Genomic DNA, 16,507 nt, shown 5'->3' on the forward strand with positions numbered 1-16,507 from the left:
GAGCACCTTACCAGCTACACCAACTCAAGGACACACACTGTGTGTGTGTGTGTGTGTGTGTGTGTGTGTGTGTGTGTGTGTGTGTGTGTGTCTTTGTGTCTTTGTGTGTGTGTGTGTGTCTTTGTGTCTTTGTGTGTGTGTGTGTCTTTGTGTCTTTGTGTGTGTGTGTGTTTTTGTGTGTGTGTGTGTGTCGTTGTGTGTGTCTTTATGTGTGTCTTTGTGTGTGTGTTTTTGTGTCTTTGTGTGTGTGTTTTTGTGTCTTTGTGTGTGTGTGTGTCTTTGTGTGTGTGTGTCGTTGTGTGTGTGTGTGTGTGTGTCGTTGTGTGTGTGTGTGTGTCGTTGTGTGTGTGTGTGTGTGTGTGTGTGTCGTTGTGTGTGTGTGTGTGTGTGTCGTTGTGTGTGTGTGTGTGTCTTTGTGTGTGTGTCTTTGTGTGTGTGTCGTTGTGTGTGTGTCGTTGTGTGTGTGTCTTTGTGTGTGTGTCGTTGTGTGTGTGTCGTTGTGTGTGTGTGTGTGTCGTTGTGTGTGTGTGTGTGTGTGTGTCGTTGTATGTGTGTGTGTCTTTGTGTGTGTGTGTGTGTGTCTTTGTGTTGGTGTGGGTGTGTGTGTGTGTCTTTGTGTGTGTGTGTGTGTCTTTATGTGTGTGTGTGTGTAAGTGTGTGTGTGTCGTTGTGTGTGTGTGTGTGTCGTTGTGTGTGTGTCTTTATGTGTGTTTAAGTGTGTGTGTCTTTGTGTCTTTGTGTGTGTGTGTGTGTGTGTGTGTCTTTGTGTCTTTGTGTGTGTGTGTGTGTCTTTGTGTCTTTGTGTGTGTGTGTGTTTTTGTGTGTGTGTGTGTGTCGTTGTGTGTGTCTTTATGTGTGTCTTTGTGTGTGTGTTTTTGTGTCTTTGTGTGTGTGTGTGTCTTTGTGTGTGTGTGTCGTTGTGTGTGTGTGTGTGTCGTTGTGTGTGTGTGTGTGTGTCTTTGTGTGTGTGTCGTTGTGTGTGTGTCGTTGTGTGTGTGTCTTTGTGTGTGTGTCGTTGTGTGTGTGTCGTTGTGTGTGTGTGTGTGTCGTTGTGTGTGTGTGTGTGTGTCGTTGTATGTGTGTGTGTCTTTGTGTGTGTGTGTGTGTGTGTGTCTTTGTGTTGGTGTGGGTGTGTGTGTGTGTGTGTCTTTGTGTGTGTGTGTGTGTCTTTATGTGTGTGTAAGTGTGTGTGTGTGTGTGTAAGTGTGTGTGTGTCGTTGTGTGTGTGTGTGTGTCGTTGTGTGTGTGTCTTTATGTGTGTTTAAGTGTGTGTGTCTTTGTGTCTTTGTGTGTGTGTGTGTGTGTGTGTCTTTGTGTCTTTGTGTGTGTGTGTGTGTCTTTGTGTCTTTGTGTGTGTGTGTGTTTTTGTGTGTGTGTGTGTGTCGTTGTGTGTGTCTTTATGTGTGTCTTTGTGTGTGTGTTTTTGTGTGTCTTTGTGTGTGTGTTTTTGTGTCTTTGTGTGTGTGTGTGTCTTTGTGTGTGTGTGTCGTTGTGTGTGTGTGTGTGTGTGTGTGTGTCGTTGTGTGTGTGTGTGTGTGTCTTTGTGTGTGTGTCGTTGTGTGTGTGTCGTTGTGTGTGTGTCTTTGTGTGTGTGTCGTTGTGTGTGTGTCGTTGTGTGTGTGTGTGTGTGTGTGTGTGTCGTTGTATGTGTGTGTGTCTTTGTGTGTGTGTGTGTGTGTGTGTCTTTGTGTTGGTGTGGGTGTGTGTGTGTGTGTGTCTTTGTGTGTGTGTGTGTGTCTTTATGTGTGTGTAAGTGTGTGTGTGTAAGTGTGTGTGTGTCGTTGTGTGTGTGTGTGTGTGTCTTTGTGTTGGTGTGGGTGTGTGTCTTTGTGTTGGTGTGGGTGTGTGTGTGTGTGTGTGTGTGTGTGTGTGTTGTATAAAAGGAGGTGAGATCCGAGCAGTATCTCAATTCTCATCCTGCGTTTCTTTGGATATTACTACAGTGAACTTCTAAAAGTTATACTTACAACCATTGTTGTGTAGTATATTAACATTTACTAAGGCTTAAATAAGGCGTGAGTATTTCAGTTTTTTTTTCTTTTTTTTTCTTTCTTTTTTTTAAGTAGTAGATAACTTTCAATTTTTGATTGAGATTGTTTCTGTTTCTCCTTGAATAGATTGATGATCATCTTAGTCTATTTCAATACACCAGACTATTTCAATTATAATATATATATTTTTCAGGTTGGGAAAAATGAACCAAATGGATATTGGTAATGGGGAAGCAGTTGGCATTGAGAAATTGGGAAATGATGAAGAGAGGAAAGTAAATGAAGGAGGAGTTGAAGATGAAAAGGGAGATGAAGAAAGGAGAGGAGATGAAGATAAAAAGGTAACTGAAGAGGAAGATAAAGATATAAAGGTAATTGAAGAAGATGAAGATATAAAGGTAATTGAAGAAGAAGATGAAGATAAAAAGGTAAATGAAGAGGAATATGAAAAAATCAAGTTTTTTATAAATAAATTTGACGCTCCATTTAAATATGATTCTAATTTTAAAAAATTTAAAGAATTGAAAAGTGAGCTAGATAGGATATTTCTTGAAACTAAATGTAAAGTTGAATGCTTAGAAAAATGTACATTCACTAAAGAAGAATTATCCGAATCCGGATTTCAAGATTTTATTAAATATGACCATATGGACCGGATATATAATTATTTCATTTATTATGGTTGGTATTCCACCATAACAGCAAGAATTAAGTATAATAATTGTTGGGTATATGTTCACATATATTATGTTTATGCAAACAATTGTTGTAATATGTGGGTTACTGAGGATGCTCAAATATTTCTTAAATTTCTTGTCAATGAATTTTTTCATCCAAGTAAACCCCATTCCGAAGAAATTTGGTTAGCTATGAAAAATGATAACTTAAATGTAGAGAAACCTCCACAATATACATATTAAGTTTTATCATGATGAGATGATGTAAAATAGGATTGAATGTTTTTTGAAGATAAAAAACACTAACGCAATATTACCAGATTTTCTATGGTGGATGTGAAGGTCCTAATTCCACATACATCAAGTTAATATCTTGTGATGACCATGAATTCATCATTAAAAGGAAAGATGCCTTCACCTCAAATTTAATTCAAGCTATGATGTCAAGTTCAACAACGTGTATTGAACAGGAAAAAAATGAAATCCATTTTAAAATAATTCCGTAAGTATAAAGCTGTTAGAACAAAGTGTTATTATATAAACTGTTATATTTAGAGATAAACTGTTATTTAGAGAAACATATAAACTGTATATAATAAATAAATAATTATAATACTTTTATTTTTTTATTTTATTTCTTCAGATCATATCTTCTTCAAAAAGCGTGTACATATTTCACCTACAATACTCAATTCAAGAAAAATGAGATTACTACTGATCCTGAATTTCCAATTGAAAATAATATTGCTCTAGATCTGCTTTTGGTTGCTGATTTCCTTGATTGTTAATAATGACATCCATAACCATATATTTTTTACTAAATGTTGAAAGATTAAAATATAAAAACAAGCTTTAATGTTATATTATTTTTAGTTTATTTTGTGACTTGAAAATGATTCCAACCCTTTTTTTATTATTATTAATATTAATATTATTATTATTATTAATAATTATTCCAGTAATTCCAATGAATCAAGAGTATGATTGCAATGAAGTTATAGTATTGAAAGATTCAATAATACTGGTTTGATAGAGGTGATGAGCAAATTAAATATAAACATGAAGAACTTTTCAATATATATGATTTACTATCACAACAAGAATGGTTCGAGTTCCAGTTAAACTTTAAAGACACTATACAGGTATATATACTAATAGGACGAAATTCATCTATTATACTTCCAAACCAAATAAACATAACTAACTTAGCGTCAATTTTAATAGAATGCCGTTATTATAATAATGAAAATGTACAAAGTTATAATGAAAATGTACAAAATTTATCCTTTATTAAAGATGCATATATGATTAGGACTCCTGTTAAATATATGAAATTTTCTGTATTGTGGGATTATAAAAATATACTACTATGTTGGAATCACTTGTCTATAATAGTAGGAGGTATCAATAACGAAACTCAGGTGTGTAATAATTTACAAGATAATTTGAATGTCATAATGTGTTGGTTATATGAAAAATATAACATTACAATCCTTGATAATAGTTTAAATATAAATAACAGTAAATATGTTACAAATGGGACCATTTATATAGGTATTACACACACGAAGAAAACGATATCATTATTTGTTAAGAAATTTTTCATTATATTAACAATTGTTTTCACAATTTTAAATGTTATAATTATTTTACATGGTGTTTTTAAATTGGTATGTTTTTTTTTGTAATATCCCCTAAATTCCCATATATATCGTATATATGACTTGAAATTTTAAATTGGTAATTCCAATCATTCCAACATTGAAGGAAAATATATGGGTGGTGAGCTGTACTTTGGTGGTAGGTAGCCTTGGCTATTGGCTAAGATATAATAACTTAATCCTCAATAAAGAGTTTTAATTTTTGGACTGACATTATTGTAAGAAGGGCCTTTTGATATACTACTATGTTAATCCCAATTACCTATTATTTGGGAAATTTGAGACAAAGATATGATGATACTACCCTATTCAAACCCCAACCCTAAATAAATTTTGTTAACAATGAGTGAGTATTTCTATTTCACGATTTATAAATATGGCTCTCATTGTAATTGTGTTATGGACCCGACGCCTCCACAGAGAATGGAGAAGCGATGGCAGCGCTGCTATCTATGAGCCGTCACCCACAAGTATGGGAAAAGAAGGCGCCCTCTTCTGGTCAAAAGTACAATTATCTGTGGTGAGTGACTCTTACTATGATTGGATACGGAATGGATTATTACAGTGCGATAGGTGTGAAGGAAGTGGACTCGACAAGGGTGTGGTCAGAGACAGTGTCCTGTGTGTGTCGCTCTACATAGCGACATTGACTCAATGATATTTTTTGGAGGCTACATTCAGTTTTATTATGTACATTAATGTACTTTCTATATATTTATATAATAAATAAAGAAGTAAGTAAATAAATAAACTTTTATATTATTTATCTCCATTCTTAGTGTTGTATTCCTTCCTATATGTTATGAACCTCATAAATTCCCCTTATGAAGCCAATGTACGTGATTTGTTAAAAACACTGAGCCCTGAAGATATTAGATGTCTGGCTCAGACATCAACAGGTAATCATCGCCTTTCACCTAAAAGTTCTCAAGAGGCCCTAAATATAATTTTATGCTACACTTCAGACTTGAAACGCTTGTTTTCTTATCGACGTCTTACTGCCCAAAATCTTTTTAACTACCTCTATAAAAATCAAGTACCATCAATGCCTTTTGCTAAGAAAATGGAATTGGTAATAGCTGTAAAAGAGTTTTGGACAAAGCAGCATGGTAAAATAGGTATCGGATATTCAACTGAACAAGGAAGAGCACATTCAAACCCCCAAACCGAAATTACAAGTGCTATCCAACTCTCAATACCCGGAAATACGAACATCATTTTATGTTCCAATCCAAGTTTTATTCAATATACAACTGGTGAAACCAAGAATATAATTAAAAATCCTAAACAATGTAGTTTTATGGGTACTGCAGAACGTACAAATTTAGGAACAGTACAATGTCAATGTGATTCATATATAAGTACACTATTACAGCATCAGACAGAAGAGAGTGAAATTAAAACTTTTACTCAAACAAATAATGAAAAAAAACAACCTGTCTTATGTGATGATGTTCCTAAAACTTCTATTCGAACTAATAATGAAAAAAACAAATTTGTATGTGGTGTTCTTTCCTCGGTAGAACATAAAATGGAAGTTATAAGAAGTGACGAGTTTATACAAAAATTTTGTAAGTGGTATTTTAGAATGATTAATCGTTTGCAGCCAGAGTGTTTCCACCTACCCGGAGATACTTTTCGAGGTGATATTTTTTATGACAACAGTTACACTGATATTTACTTAATTGGCCAGTCAAATAGTGAGAGACATGCTTTTGGAGGAGGAAATACTTTCCAACTTTTAAAACAAACATTTCAAGAGTATAAGATTCAGTTCAGTCCTAATTTAGAAAATGGAATACAAGCTTATCAATCCAATTTTGGTATGGTCAAAATCAGTTGTTGTGGCACCATACATATCCGAAACTCATGTGTGGGAATTTTTGAACAAGAAACGGGTATGGTATGCAGTCCAAATGATCATGTATGGAAGATAATGTATATAAAGATAAATTTAAAACATGCTAGTACACATAAACCTCCAAGTCTACCTTCATGTCAAGTGTTTGAAATTAAAATTTGAAATGGGTTTTTTGGTTAACAACGAATAAATAACAGAATAAGTGAAATCTATAGACTTTACTTCTCCGGGATGTAGACGTATTCTGTCAGGATATTCTTTTTGATTTATAAATATACTATTTTAATTGATATAATCGCAAGATAAAGATTGTGTAATAACATTATGTACTTTTGAATAATATTATATATATTTTTTTTTTCCAAAGATATAAAATATGGGTTCTGTACTAAGATATAACCATTAAGGTTCCTAGACTCATCACAAGGATAACTAGTGGCACTAAAAGGCAAGTAGTTATTTCAGTCAAACTAAAATGGAATGGAATTGGTGTATATATGACATGAATAGTATGGTTTGCTCCCATTTAGATCTATTTTCTAAACATGTTATTTTCATGTTTTTTTTCAGGAGGATATTCTAGCAATAATCATCATGGTATCGTCCTCCAAAATCACCAAAATCAACAAAACCCCTAAAATTATCAAGAAAAATCCCACTTTTGATGATAAATTTTTTGAACTTTTAATTAATGAGCGAGTGAAGAAAGTGGTGGACATGCTTATCAGTGTCCATGGTATTCATGGTAAAAGGAAAATTTATATCATCTCCAAGTTGGAAGATTGCTGGAATATGAGATCAACTATTCCACTAAAGCGAGACACTTATATAAATTTATGTTTATCATTGTTAAGAGATCCAGCATATTCACATGATACTCTTAGGAAATTTAATGTTTTAACCCATAATGAATGTGGTGATTACATGTTTGGACATCCTGTTATAGTCAATGATAACCAACGAACAGGAAGTCAGATTGATATTCAATACTCATGTTCGGAAGTGATTATCGGGACAGTGACTACTGAACAAGGACTGGTCAATGGTTTCATAAATACAGGAAAAATTACATTTACAAGTGTTAGGTGTACCTTTCTTGAATATTCAAAGGCTAAAAAATTCTATGATATGTTCATTTTAAATTGAACTATATATATATATTTTTTTTTTTTTAAATCAGTTCATATTTAGGTAGGGTTGATTTTAGGTTTGGTCATATAGATATTTAGGTAAGGCTGCGATATTGACACTACTAAATACCTAACCATAAAAATACCTTTATGGTTTATATGACAGACAATCTGTAAAATATTTTTTAATAAATAGAATCATCCAGTCTGCTATATCTATGTGGTTTTCATGTGAACCCTGTTTTGTTATAATAAGAATAACTTCATATATAATGAAAAAATTCTAATACAAGCTATATATTTATTTATTTACCATAATTTTTGAAAATATATTTTCAATTTTCTTCTATAAATTTACCATGGTCTGTTACTGTAGGTGTTTACCACAGCTCTGTTTTTGTATATTTATACCAGGGGAGCCAGACAGATCACTGATAAGTGATCCAGTCACCAGAGACACTAGTGTGTTGTACCAGTAACCAGACACACTAGTGTGTTGTACCAGCTTCACACCAGTGGGCTATTTAGAATTTATTTCAGAAAAATTATGGTAAATCGCAAATACACAAATAAACAAAGAAAACAACTATTTAATCATAGAAAGAAATTGGTATAGGTTATAAAAAAAATGAATAAAAATCTTCTAATTGATAATAATAAGATCAATGACAAGTTTTTACTAGGCCTAACTCTAATTATGAATCAAAATTTATGTTTAAAACTTTCAAATTTTTCTTCATTCCAATATTATGGAAAAGATAATATACTCCATATACATCCTGTATTATGTGAAATGAAGCCACTAGGTTTACTGGGCCAGTCATTAGATTCACTTTATCTTTCAAAGAAAATTATACCTAAAGAAATTCAGATAATATACATTAGCCCTCATCATATTTTTTCTCACGAAACCAATGGCCAAATTACAGCTGATTTACTCTTAGGTGGTTTCAAGAATAATATTACGCCACTTTATCTCTTAAATGAACATGATCTAAATTCCCTTGTTGCAAATCCCTCTCACAGATTTAGACTTATAGATGGTCGATCGGTAGAAATGTTTGATAATATGTGGAAGCTAGGAACTAATGATTGTGCAATTGATAGTAAAGATCATAATAATGATTTATTGGGAATTCGTCCCATTTTGGGCTTGTGTGATTTATTTTCTATTTCTAAGCGTTTAATATATTTAACCCAATTGAGCGATTTGATCAATAAAATTCACCAAGTATTTAATATAATTAAATATTTTCCCTATCTAATACATCCATATCGTTTGCTGGTTTCTGAAACAGGGAAATTTTATATTATGTCATTTAGTCTCCTTCATTATTTATTTTCACCTCATGCTGAAACCAAAAAAATTAAAGATATTGTGTTTTCTCATCCCCAATCTTTAATACAACGTACTGAAAATATTGAAAATATTGAAAGTAATACTCTAAATAGAATCAAAGTTAAATGCAAAGAAAATTTAATAATAGGTAGCAAAGACTTCAAAATATATCATAATTATTTAGCTCAAAGTAATTGTCGTCTAATTCTCGATATGTTACACTCTCTATTTGTAACTATTATATGGATTGCTAATGGTGGAGGAGTTATACATAAACAACATACATTGGTACGCAATTATTTGACCTTACAAGGGAATATTACCTTAAAACCCACTCACTCCCCAAATCCATATAAAGTTACATCACGAAAACTTATTCATAATCCTAGACTACCTTCTTCTTCCCAACCACCATCTCAACTTGAACTAACATCATCTCCACCATCACCATTATCTAATAATGTTAATCAACAACTGAATTGCCAGAATCCATATGGTTTATGTCATGCACAGATTATTTACAGTTCATTCCATACAGATGAAATCAAATGTAATGTGGCTCAACATGTTCATAATTATGGTTGCCTTCATTTGTTGAATTATACTCCAACAGTTCTTGAGGAAGCCTTTAGTGAAACATTAACATCACACAGAGATAATATTCTAACTGATGTAATTGAAAATGAGATCAATATAATTTTAGCATTTATATCACAGATAAAAAAGGAGCTCGAGTCAACAATAATTTAATATATATATATATATATATATATATATATATATATATATATATATATATATATATATATATATATATATATATATATATATATATATATATATATATATATGTCGTACCTAGTAGCCAGAACGCACTTATCAGCCTACTATGCAAGGCCCGATTTGCCTAATAAGCCAAATTTTCATGATTTAATTATTTTTCGACTACCTAACCTAACCTAACCTAACTTTTTCGGCTACCAAACCTAATCTAACCTATAAAGATAGGTTAGGTTAGGTTAGGTAGGGTTGGTTAGGTTCGGTCATATATTTACGTTAATTTTAACTCCAATAAAAAAAACTTGACCTCATACATAATGAAATGGGTAGCTTTATCATTTCATAAGAAAAAAATTAGAGAAAATATATTAATTCAGGAAAACTTGGCTTATTAGGCAAATCGGGCCTTGCATAGTAGGCTGAGAAGTGCATTCTTGCTACTAGGTCCCCACAGACCAGTTTTAGACCAGGCCTATTTCTACCCCCAGGAAGCAGCCCCTGACAGCACTGCTATGAAACAGGGGTATCAGGGTGAAAGACACTATCCAATGTTCGTATCCACTCAGCTGTGTGGTGGTCTAAATGGAAGATTATTCATGTGTAGATTAGAACTGAGGATAGTCGTGACCCCTGCAGGTAACCCCACATATTGACTAGATGACCATCGTATCAAAAATAACACAACTAAGTCAACAAAAATGTTGTTTCGTTATATATATATAATATAATCATTAGTATACATTATTAGTTTAGATGTGAGAGACATTTTTTTATATAAAATAAAATAATAATGTCACTATCAAATTCCTTATATATTATAATATTTATAATATTTTTAATTGTGATCTTTTCAATTATATATTTATATTATTCAAGAAATAGGTCAACAATTTCAACTCAGCATCCTCAACTGTCAATGAATTTCATTACAAAAACTAATACTAAACCTGCTGGTCTGTATGTTGTCTTTGAAAGTAAGTATTATATGGACCAAAATCGTGGTTACGATATGATTTCTCATGTAAATACAGTTAATTGTAATGATGATACAACGATTCCTAATGATGAAAATAATAATGTATTTTGTAAATTTGATACATCCATATTTGATCAATTTAGAAAAGAGAATTGGTATTTTAATACCTTAACACCGATAATTTTATTATCTATTCGTAATCTTCCAAATTTTGTACCTATTGTATATGAGAATATTGAAGATCTTCCACCCTCTGCAGATCATGAGATTACAAGCCTGCGTGAAAATATGAAGAAAAGCTCAATTGCTAATGGTAATAAGTTACCAAAATGTGTATGGGTATCTTGTTCACATATTTGGGTTAATAGTCCAAACAAATATACTCCGCAAGGTTTTCCTGTTTATTATTTTCCAACCAAGGAACATATAGATGGATATTATGCCCCACTTCTTCCTATTCAATTGAAACTTAGCCCAGGTGAAAATATTATAAAATGTAAAATGTGGGCAAAAAATATTAATATAATGAGTGATCCATTTGCTGTGGTTAAATTTAGGATCACGGTTAAAATGTAGGATTTATAATACTGTAAAGCATGATAAAGCACTGTAAAGTACAGTGCTTTACACTGTACAGTGTAAAGCACTGTAAAGCAACCTGTTTAAATATTATTACTAAAAAGATAATTATATAAAAAATAAGGTATGTAGATTTTTTTACAGTGCTTTACACTGTACAGTGTAAAGCAACCTGTTTAAATATTATTACTAAAAAGATAATTATATAAAAAATAAGGTATGTAGATTTTTCTTGGGAACAAATTATTCATTCTACTCTTGTATCAACACATCTTTATATATTTCTGAGCTTATAATATACAAAGAACTATTTTTTTTTTATCATTTTTAGATAATTATAAAATGATGGTGATATTGGTTCTATTTGTTCTTCAAGATCCCAACTGTCAACAAGGGTGGCGCAGTTGCTTTTTTTTTTTTTGTAAACCATGGAAAAGCAATATGAAATCTACCCCAGAAAATATTCTGTTATAATACTAACAGCCCCAAAAAATATCATTCAAGTGTGGGATAAAATTGTCATATGGAGAAATAATTTAAAAATAAAAGTGGAATTTTTACAAAACTTTAATCCAACAATCAACTTGTATCATTTAGTGGAAAATTCATTTTTACTTATATTAGATAATGTTTCATCGATAAATGTAAGAAAAACATTTGCCGACGTATTAATTGATCTTCAAAACAGTGAAATAATTATTATAAAATGTGCTTCAATTACTTGGCCCTCAATAAATAAAGTGGAAAACTTTAATTTAAAACATTTTGAAGATGTTAAGATTATTTTAAGTATGAATGACTGGGAACGAAATTATGTATTGGTAAATAAGTACCTTTCATATGAATTTGCAGACATTAGTATTAAACCTCATTTAAAATCTTTAAATATTTTAACAGAAGATATAGGGAGTATCAATTCAGAAAAATTGAGAGCAAATCTACTTGATACTTGGAACAATGAAATACCCCCTATATACCCTTCTGAAGTTCTCCCAGAGAGTGAATATACTGTTACTGAAGTAAATAGCAACAAACGCAGCAGTGAGTCACAATCAGGTTCAATTGGCATGCCTTCAAAACATAGGAAGTATTACTGCCTGGTGTTATAATGGATACTGCTCATTGGGAAGCGTGTCAAAGAAAAGAATATATATGTGTGTGTGTATGTATATGTATGTATGTATATATATATATATGTATGTGTACCTATTTTAGTTTACATAAAATATAGGATGGAAGAACATGTACGTAGTAAATTAATCTCTTTTTTACTCAAAATTCAATAATTTCATTCGTTTATTATGCTATGATAGTGAACATAATGTTAAAATAAATATTTTATTTATTTATTTATATATTTTTTTCAGATGATTGAACCCTTTTTGATTAAAAATCCAGGACGTTTTACATTGTTCCCAATTAAAAATCATGATATCTTTAAAATGTATAAGAAGGCGCTAGCATCATTTTGGACAGTTGAAGAAGTAGACTTGTCAAAGGATATTGTAGATTGGGAACAGAAACTTAATGACGAGGAACGTCACTTCATTTCACATGTTCTAGCATTTTTTGCCGCATCAGATGGTATCGTCAATGAAAATCTTGTTGAACGTTTCTGCCAAGAGGTACAAATACCAGAAGTGAGGTGTTTTTATGGTTTTCAGATTGCCATGGAAAATATTCACAATGAAATGTACAGTTTACTTATTAATACATACATAAAAGATTTACAGGAGCAGAACAGATTATTTAATGCTATTGAAACGCTGCCAGCTGTTAAGAAAAAAGCTGATTGGGCTCTAAGGTGGATTACCAATAGAACGGCAACATATGCCGAACGCATTGTTGCCTTTGCTGCAGTAGAGGGTATTTTCTTTAGTGGTTCATTTGCTGCAATATTTTGGTTAAAAAAACGTGGTTTAATGCCAGGTCTAACCTTCAGTAATGAATTGATTTCTAGAGATGAAGGGTTACACACAGATTTTGCTTGCTTGATATTTAAGTACTTGATTAATAAGCCTGATCAGAAATATGTATATTCTATCATTGATAATGCTGTGAAGATTGAACAAGAATTTTTAACAGATGCCTTGCCAATCAAACTTATTGGTATGAACTGTGATCTAATGGGGAAGTATATAGAATTTGTGGCTGACCGACTTCTCTTTGAACTCGGTTTTAAGAAACTTTATAATGTAGAAAATCCATTTGACTTTATGGAAAATATCTCATTAGAAGGGAAAACTAATTTTTTTGAAAAAAAAGTAAGTGAATATCAAAAATATGGTGTAATGAATTCAGATCAATACAGTGTTTTTACATTAGATTCAGACTTTTAGTTAATTAGTTGATGGATGGAATAGAACATGTTTTTTTTTATATAGAATATAAATAATTTAATATAAAAATATAAATATATATCTATTATCTTTTACTATTTTACTTATCATATTTATATTTTGACTTGATGAATAATGAATTAAATACCTTACATTCTCTCTTTCCACTAATTACAAGACTACAAAATATGAGGTATGTAATTATGGACATAATAACAAAACCATAATCTTCTTTATAAAATATCAACATATCACATGATTACCAAGCAGTACTACTATCGTCCGATGTAAACACCAAGTTTGGTTATCGCCATTGAATCAACTTTTTTATTTTATATTCACCAATGAATATAATTCAAAGAGAGAAATGAATCATTACATTAAGTTCCATGCAATATGCCGGTGATACAATATATAAGAGCCTCCGTATCCAGTCCAGTCAACCAGTATGCCAGAATCCTGTTCAGTAGTAATACGGGCTACTGTGTAATGGAGCTATCCAAGGAATCTTGTGGTGTAAGTACCTAAAAGTTATTTTATGATAAGCATGATGAAGCTTTGGACACTATATTATAATAAATAAATAAATAATGTCTCAGGTGCATTTGTGATGAAATCTAATCTTTCTAGGATGATATTAGCGATATCAGTGAGGGAGCCGAAGAGAAGAAGATAAAAGAGAAAAAAGATACTACTTCAACTAGCAAGTCTATTATTGTTAAAATAGAAAACCATATCCATTCCAATGATGAAAATGTGGCTATCCATTCCAATGATGAAAATGTGGCTTTGAGAAAGTTGGTTAATATAACGCCTGAGACTATATCAAAAAAACAACGTTATTGTGAAATTAATACTCAAAGTTTATTACAAATATTAGAATGGTTTGCTAACCACGATGGAACCAATGTGTTGCTGTATGAATTTGCCCACAGTGCATCATGTCCAAAAAAAACTTGTACCCCGATTTGTCTAATGTTTCGCCGGGTTCGTCATCATGTAGTAGTTTCTAGACATCCACATTGTTCGGTGTTAATCTTATATTCAACCCTCTTGCATACACATGTGTCTTCATGTGTTAATGATGATTGTGGGTTGCCTGCTTGTCATAGACTGAAAACCACCAGATCAACTATAAAGTTTCGTCTTGCCAAAAAGAAGTGTGGTTGTTAACTCAATGTTGTCTGCTGGATATATATTATTGTTAAAATTTTTAATTCGACCTATCAACAGAAGCGCATTATGATATTGATTGAAGTGTTTTTTTTTTTTTTTTCCATAATATTTGACAAACGAACTTCTGTGAAGAAAAGACGCTTTCCTATTTCTGCAACGGAGGCCTGTCGCTGGATATTTATTGATTTGTACTAGTTAGTGATATGTTTTATTGAATGTTTTCTTCATACCACTGACTAGTTAAATTAATATATATTTACAAACATAAGGCAATTGTGATCTGTTGTAGGTCATTTGGTGAGATGGTGTGTTAAATGGTTTCACCATAATGTGTGAGGATTCGATGAACATTGTTTTAATTTCACTGGTCGAATCAAATAGGGGCAATCATCAGTTTCAGATGCTTCACCAACAACCGGGCTCATCATCAATGGCATTACATATTGCAATCTGTGCTCCTTCCTACTTCAATAATGAAAATGATGAGGTCTTGCGAAAGTGGAATCAACTTCAAGCTTTTTGGGGGTTTGGTAAAGGTAAATATGTGGATTTTATTTTTTTTCAATGTGGTAGTGAGTAAACCATTATGGAAAACTTAGTAGATTTGACTATTTGTTTATAATATTGTAAAATGTATATAATTAAAATAGTATAATTTTATGAATTTTATTCCAGGTTATTATTCGTCCAATATGTCACCTGTAGAGTTCACATCTGAAAATCCATATTGTCGTTTCAAAGTAGTTTGCTATACAAAAATTCCCAATTATCGTAATGAAGATGGTATTGTGCAAATTATAATTGGAAGGGGCCTTTCAGAAGTGGAGTAAGTAATTAATATTCATATACTTGTATAATATTCTAATAATTTTTCAGTGTTAAATATGACTAGGATCCGGGAACATTAAAAAATGTTTTTTTTTATTCTTCCAGGGCCTACAAACAGGAAGTTATTTCAGCATTGAGTCTATTATTCGGAGGTAATGAAGTTGTTGTTAATGAAATTTTTGCTGCTGAAGTACCAAACAAAACGAACTTCAGATTTTACATTCAGCAAGTTTTTCCTAATGGTAAAAGAATTTAAAGATTTTATAATGTTTTCCCTAATAATAATTATCATAAAAAATGATTTCAAGTATGGTATTATGCAAACTGCTCTATATTATAATATACCTTCTAGGAGAGATTCAACGTGCATCTACCACTGACACCTTTAGTCATATGTTAAGAGCATCATACAATTCAATTTTTAAGGTAAGCCTAAGTAAGCCTTATTATAGCTTGCACCAATATATTTAATGGGAATTGATATCAGGTTGGCTTAAATAATCAAATTAGCTTAAAAGGGACATTATTAATGGAACGTTTTTTGATAGACAGAGACAAAAATGCCTACTTTTTCTGTTTCAGAATTTGTTTATTGAACAGATTATTCCAATGTTGACTTTAACTGAACAACAAATGAAGAAATATCTTGATACACCGCAAAGAGGTAAATGATTTTGATATGACCAATCCATCTACTTATCGTGACATAATGACAAAAGTGAAGATATTACGGGGTATTTTTTTCCTACATTTGTGGAATTAAAAATTAAAATAAATTATTTATTGTTTATAGGAATTGATCCAGCATTGTGGGAACTGGGCAAGCAAAAAAATCCTGCCCCAAAGAAATTGATACCTGTTGTAAAAGTGGGATTTCAGGAATTACAGAAACAGTTCAAGTATCAAGAAGAATATGGTAATAAAATTCATAATAGTATGAAGAATATTATGGATGATATAAGACAATTAAGTTGTATGCAGACGACAATTAAAGTTACCATTCAGAATTTTAAGTTGAAACAGACAAATATAATGCGCCGAGTTCTAAAATTGGTGTCAGCACAAGAGGTTGAAAGGAAAAAAAATCTACCACTAGAAGAAATAGCCCAGCAAACACAAATCATCTACACAACGTTCGCCTATCTCTTGCCATAGGTGTGGGAATGATTT

General features: G+C 31.7%; 1 pseudogene; it reads left to right on the forward strand.

Moving 5' to 3' along the window:
• Positions 1–13,367, forward strand: part of LOC138360844 (ribonucleoside-diphosphate reductase subunit M2 B pseudogene) — a 34,544-nt pseudogene extending 21,177 nt beyond the window's left edge.
• Positions 13,368–16,507: the final 3,140 nt, after the last annotated feature.

The sequence above is a fragment of the Procambarus clarkii genome, unplaced genomic scaffold (assembly GCF_040958095.1).
Source record: "Procambarus clarkii isolate CNS0578487 unplaced genomic scaffold, FALCON_Pclarkii_2.0 HiC_scaffold_124, whole genome shotgun sequence".
Lineage (NCBI taxonomy): Eukaryota > Metazoa > Arthropoda > Malacostraca > Decapoda > Cambaridae > Procambarus > Procambarus clarkii.